The 6,446-nt window shown below is 31.2% G+C and overlaps 1 long non-coding RNA gene and 4 other non-coding genes across 5 annotated transcripts; all 5 read right to left on the reverse strand.

Moving 5' to 3' along the window:
* Window positions 1-502: 502 nt before the first annotated feature.
* LOC112505259 lies at window positions 503-619 on the reverse strand. Its single transcript, XR_003068367.1, has one exon. It is a non-coding gene; the product is annotated as a small nucleolar RNA Z278 (small nucleolar RNA).
* A 200-nt stretch (window positions 620-819) lies between these two features.
* On the reverse strand, window positions 820-909 carry LOC112505260. The gene has a single exon (XR_003068368.1). It is a non-coding gene; the product is annotated as a small nucleolar RNA U36a (small nucleolar RNA).
* Window positions 826-3,476, reverse strand: LOC112505258. Its single transcript, XR_003068366.1, has 2 exons — window positions 3,315-3,476; window positions 826-1,172 (listed from the first exon to the last, which is right to left on the reverse strand). It is a non-coding gene; the product is annotated as an uncharacterized LOC112505258 (long non-coding RNA).
* Window positions 1,004-1,163, reverse strand: LOC112505261. Its single transcript, XR_003068369.1, has one exon. It is a non-coding gene; the product is annotated as a small nucleolar RNA snoR134 (small nucleolar RNA).
* On the reverse strand, window positions 2,584-2,730 carry LOC112505262. Its single transcript, XR_003068370.1, has one exon. It is a non-coding gene; the product is annotated as a small nucleolar RNA snoR145 (small nucleolar RNA).
* Window positions 3,477-6,446: the final 2,970 nt, after the last annotated feature.

Below are 6,446 nucleotides of genomic sequence, written 5' to 3' on the forward strand. Positions count from 1 at the left end.
TTTCACATTTTTTGAGTATTTTCTTTAATTCATTTTTTATATTTTTGCTTCAAAAATATTTTTTTATAAAGATAATAATTAAATATTTTATTAGAACTCAATGATTGTTTTAATTATATTTTAAATTTTTTATATTTAAAAAAATATAAATTAATAAACAGTACTTAACATATAAAAAATGATTTTTAAATTTTTTTATCAAATACGTTATGATATAGTATAGATAGATATAACCAACCATATATAAACACCAGTGGCGTACCTACGCAATGCAGTGTGGATGAATTACAATTCTAAAACATTGGTTTGGCTTTGAATCATAAGTTGTGATGTTATTTAATATCATGAAAGAATAAGCTGATAGACAACACACTCCTCTCTGAGTTTTTTCATACTCCAAAACCCCTCTTGTATTTTAGGGTAAAAAGTATAGTTAAAACTCAACAAATATAATCAATTCAATAACATAAACATATCAAATCATCCAAAAATAGCAAATTAAGCCTCATTTGAATCCAGTAATATCAAATGAAATACAGCTTCAACCAAGTGGTTCTCCCTGTAAAACAAGGTCTCGGATCCACCATATCTCATACATGTGGATTATTTCATCATCAGCACATTAAAAATATTAACACTCAAATTATATAATCAATGCAACGACATTAAAATATCAAATCATCTAAATTGAATAATTCAAGGCTAGAACTGGCTTAAAGCTGTGTATTAAATCATCATTGCAAAGATATTTCAAAATCTCGAACACAAACATGATCAAACCACATTTTAAATGAACTTATCTATCAATTTCACACAGATCGGCTCATATCAAGAAATTCAACCATTTTTATATCATGTACTTCATTGATTGTTCTCAGAAGCACGGATAAATCAATCAAGTCATTGCCGACAAAAACAAAGCAGTAAAACGCAAATACTTACGTATATACCTCCTTCTGGAAAAAATGAGACAAAGAATATGAAATTTAACCTATAATTGATAATATGTAGCTGTCGATTTGACACAGAAACGGCCATCAAAAAAGGTACAAAAAGGCTGAACTGCAACACTTAACGGCAATAAATCTGATTTAGCACGAGCATTGGGGCTTTATTCTTCATCCAATTAGTTATTTCAGAGAAGCCCGGGGTGCTACGTGCAGATTAAAACCCTAGAGGCAAACAAAACTTTGATAAAATATTGTTTCCAGTGGGAAAGTGTATTTGTGAGGCTATGATGTATAAGCAGGAGCATATGATTTGATTAAATAGGCAAAGATGGTGGATTTTGAAACCTAAAGTTCGTGTTTCCTGGTGGTTTAGGGTTCAATGCAGAAGGGGAATGTTGGAAATGGATGGAGAAAGACAAAAAAGCAAGGTCTAACCATTGCAGTTAAAGTCAATGCATCAAAAACTTATACATCAGGCTTTATGAGCTACAATTAAAAGATCTAAAATTTTGCAAAAAATGGTTGTACCTAATATTAAAAGACTTCTACTTTAAGACTTTGGGTTAAATGGTTATTTATACTACCTAATAAACTGAATTTATCAAAGATCTTAAAATCAATTTCTAATGCACAAAATACAAGTTATCAATACACATTTTTATTACTTTTTTTTTCCTTGTTTTCAATATACTTTTAACACCTTTCACTCATGCATTCACCTTCCCATACCTCTTCATCTTCTTCTCATACCCCAAGATGAGATTCAAACTGATTTTTATCATTAGTTATTAAAAATTCTCTCATTCATCTCTCATTTAATAGCTCTAAAACTCTCGGTCTCACTCTCGATCTCTTGATTCTTTGTTATTGATGTAAATCGAACACATTTGGTGAGGCGTTTAAATACATTGGATTTTAAACCATCATACAATTTTTTTTCATCAATAGACAATAATTCAAACCAGACCTCTTATTTATTCAAATTGTATTGATATATAAAGACCAAGTGTAACTTATATCATCGTTAAATCTTCTTCAATAAAACCAATGAAACTTTAAAACCTTCAAAACCGTTAAAATTCATGACTTCCGCCATATTGCACTATTTTTATGTTTCACTTTATACATAAAAATAATTTTAAAATAAAATATTTATACTTATTTATATTTATCTATAATTAACTACACAAATTTAAAATAAAGATTTAATAAATTATATTTACATATAATTTACTTATAATTTTAAATTTTATGTAATTTAAATAATACTTCATACATAAAAATAATTTTGAATTTTTTTATCAAATGTTTTATAATATAGATCAAAATATAATAAGTAATCGTTTTAATAAACTCAAAATATTTATTGCAATTTTTAGACTCCCTGTAGTTTGTGTAGACTTTACAAAATTGGTCCCCCTAAATAAAAAAAATGGAAGAGAACAAAAGTGCCCACAAAGTTAACAGAGGAAGTGGATGTCGTTATCGAAGAGATCAATTTATTTTTATTATAGATCAACATACAACAAGCCATCTGTAACAAATGAAGTTCAGGGACCACATTAATAAAAACCACAAAAACACAGGGACCAAGCTACCAAACAACTCAAATTGATATAATATTGTGTTTGTCAACAATTTAGCCGAGATTTCAAGATATCACCAAAATGGAAACTTTCGGAGCATCCTACGATTCGGCAAATATATTTTCGAAGGTAAATTAATGTGTTAGAGAGGACTCGTTTAGAGTAAATCAACCTCCCTGCTGGGACCTTCGATTCGCTATACAAAAAATTTCTAGTAAGACGGTCTATGATAACCGAAGTAATTTGATCCAAAAAATATGCCGCAAAAGACTTGCCATTTGATTAAAACTGGAAATAGAAGCAAAATAATGAATTAAAGTCCAGGAGTGAATGTCAAGTTTAAATAGAAATGTATCATAATTATGATCTGATTGCCTAAAATCCAAAACAAAAAACTTCGATTAGCAAAAAGTAATAATGATACCCATAATGGAATCGATTGCTCTAATTACAAGGAAGAAAAAATTATCGAATCTGTAGAAAGTAGTTAAATCATTAAGAGCAATTGCTAAAAGCAAAAAAAAAACGATCGAATGAAATTCAACTTTGAGTAACAACAAAATGTATGAATAATTAGATCTCGAAATAAAGTAACCGAACCGGAAACGAAAAGAATCCGGTACGAAGATCTGCATTCAAAAAATTCGATATTCGAAGGCAAACTTGGCCGAAAGCGCATTTCTAACGATAGCACTTCCTCCATAGGTCCTTCGTTTTCAATCAATCAATCGATCTAAAACACAATTGAGAAAATTAAATTTGCTCAGTGAATACGAACCAGATTAAGAAAGAAGTGAATCATCTTGCGAAATCGATACGCAATCATCGTAACTTTTCCTCGTTTCTCTTCATCGCAGCTAAATCTCAGAACACTAGAAGAAGCAAGCAGAAAACATCGAAACCCTAAAATGAGGTATCCATCAATTGAGAGTTGCTGGATTCATGAATTGCCGTCTGCGCCATCTATATAGGGTTTTAGAAATGCCCTAAACCAGGGTTGTTACTAGTTAGGATGTAGGAACTAATCCTCTATTTGGGCCAGGCCCAATGCATGTATGTGGCCCAAATGCCCAATGTTCTACCAGTATTTGGTTCGGTTGTGAAATTTGAAAATGACGTCGTTTTGAGCTTTGTAAATTACGTTTTTTGTCCATGGGTTTGCTGACAATTACTATTTTAGTCCTTATACTTTTGATATTATGAATTTTATCATCGGCTGATAGCATATCGGTAGGTACATCGTCTATCAATTATTGCAATTTACAAACACTGATAAATATCAAATGTCAACCATTTGACACTGAAATACTTAGGAGTTATTTACCAAATGTTTATTCGGGTAAATGTTTACCAGATTATATCATCTTATAGGATGAATATGACAATGACCAATAATCTTACCCGGTAATAACGAGGGAATGACCGAGAGTCTTACCCGGTAAGTGAGAGCAATGATTCTTACCATGGTCAGCTCTTACCGGGTTAATTATTTTGTTGACTAAAATTTTACCAGATAAGTAAATGATAGTGTTAAATTTTATCGTTAATTGTTTATAGGGTAATTGTTTGGTAAATGACCCCTTAGTGTTTTATCTCTTGAATTTCTTTTTTGCTTCAGAGAATGGACCCGAGTCTTGCAAAGACCGCCCCCTTCACTTCGCCTGCCAAACACAACTAGGGGAGGTTCTCCTACAACCTGCAACCATTTGACATCATCTAGTGATTATTGAGTTCTAGTTAGCTCACATAAATGTGCACTTTACACCTCTCGAACCATGTTATAACTTGATTTTTTTTTAAAGGCAGCCACTTTATTAGAACTCAAGGGAACTTACAGAAAAACGAGAAAGCTTCTGCAAGTTGCAGAACCATCCTGAAACAAACTAACACGAAACAATGTTAAACCGAACTAACCCAACATAAAGACGAGAAAGACCAACAGTAATGAAAATAACCAAGACCAAACTCGGGACACCAGCAAATGAAAAGACTCACGACATAAAAGGGGGTATCGAAACAACGCCGTAAGCCAAAGGCCTTGCGACATACAACCGTTTTGCATTCTTCTCGAAATCAGTCGTTAGATCTAGCTTGTATGCCTGCAAATAAAAGATATTAAGATGAAGATTTGCTATGAAAAAACAACCTGGTTATAAAATATTCTAATAACATAATGTGCTGCAAAACCAAAAGCAGATTTCAACCAAGACAGAGCCAGATATCTACCGGATGACTTAAAGTCTCACTTGTTGAATCCCAATATTGTGATCGATCTTCCACCTAGGGGTGTTCATCCAACTCGCCCACACTGCACTGTAAACCGCAATTTAGAACCTTTGTCATGTCGTTTTGCAGTTTGCATTTTTACCAAGCTGCACTATGCGATGCAGTATGTGGTTTTGAATTATCAAACTGCAGTTCAAATCACACTCCACCGCCTATTTTGTACATATATATATATATATATATGTGTGTGTGTGTGTGTGCGCGCATATGTAGAATAATTTGTTGTTTATGTAATATTTATGGACTTTGAGTTTAATCCAATATGGCAATTGGCAATATTAATAAACTAGTTAAACACATCACAACTCACATGTCCAATTTAGTTTGAAGTTTATTTTTACTTCTTAGATTATTTTTAATTATGCAATATGTATCTACGATTATTGAAACTATTTATTTTTTTCAGACCACATTCACTTATCGTTATTTTATAATGTAATTTTAAACCTATAATTATTGGATTGTATACATAAAGTACGATAGGTACAAACCCACATAAACTACACCGGACGATACAATTTAGTGTGGTTTGAAGTTTATGCGGTGCAGTTTGGCCTCAAATGGTACCAAACGCACAACGAACACCCCTACTTCCACCAGCAAAATAAAAACGACCAAACTCTTGAAGCTATTCTACACTTTACAAGGCAATGATCTTGAGTCTCTTGATCATTTTTACAACACACACCCATAAAACAGAATCCAAACCGATCCCTCGTTTGACCAAATTGAACCTTAGTGTAATGCTTACCGAAAATGTTATTGCTTAAGTAACAATACCACATTCTCTTACGAATCAAATCACATAAACTAAACCGATAATTTCACTTTGTTTGTTTACCTCTTAATAGTTACTTTAAGAGACAACATCTGAATCGGTTAAAGGTAAATTTTGTTTGGCAAATTTTTTTTTACTTTTTAATGGTTCTAAACTCTCTGAATGGTTTTGTATCTCGAGCCCCCCTTAACCATTCAACTCCATATTTTTATTGTAAACAATTATATTTCATTATACACTATATTATGAGAGCCAGTTAATCATTATACAGAAAAACCATTCAACAACTGTCAAACAACCCCTTACATAACCATCATTTTCATGCATTCTCTTATATAAGCCACCATACCTAAACGTTTAAGTTGTCACATTTAATGAATACTAGAAGAGTACTCGCGCAATGTAGCGAGACACATCTCGATTTTAATGTTCTATTTTATTATTTATCTCTGTCGATGTTATAATACGATTTTATGTGTTTTTAATAAAGCAATAATGATTTTATTTATAAATAAAATATAAATTTGAAGATATCATAAAAATTTGAAAAAAAATATCAATGTTAATATCAAATCAACTATTTAAAAGTTCTTATTTTTTATGTAATTTCTAATTTATTTTTTTATTATAATTTAATTTCAGTTTAATAATAAAATAAATTATTTTTGGTTTAATATAATATAACATTTTATAAAGATAATAATTAAGTATTATGTTAGAACTCGATGATTATCCTAATTATATTTTAGATTTTTTATCTTTAAAATGAGATGTTTATTGATGTGCTAAAATCGTAAGTGTGCACACAGTGGGCATAAAATCCCCAAAGTGGCGGTGCAAGTGCAC

The sequence above is a fragment of the Cynara cardunculus genome, unplaced genomic scaffold, assembly GCF_001531365.2.
Source record: "Cynara cardunculus var. scolymus isolate 2C unplaced genomic scaffold, CcrdV1 Un_Scaffold_9344, whole genome shotgun sequence".
Lineage (NCBI taxonomy): Eukaryota > Viridiplantae > Streptophyta > Magnoliopsida > Asterales > Asteraceae > Cynara > Cynara cardunculus.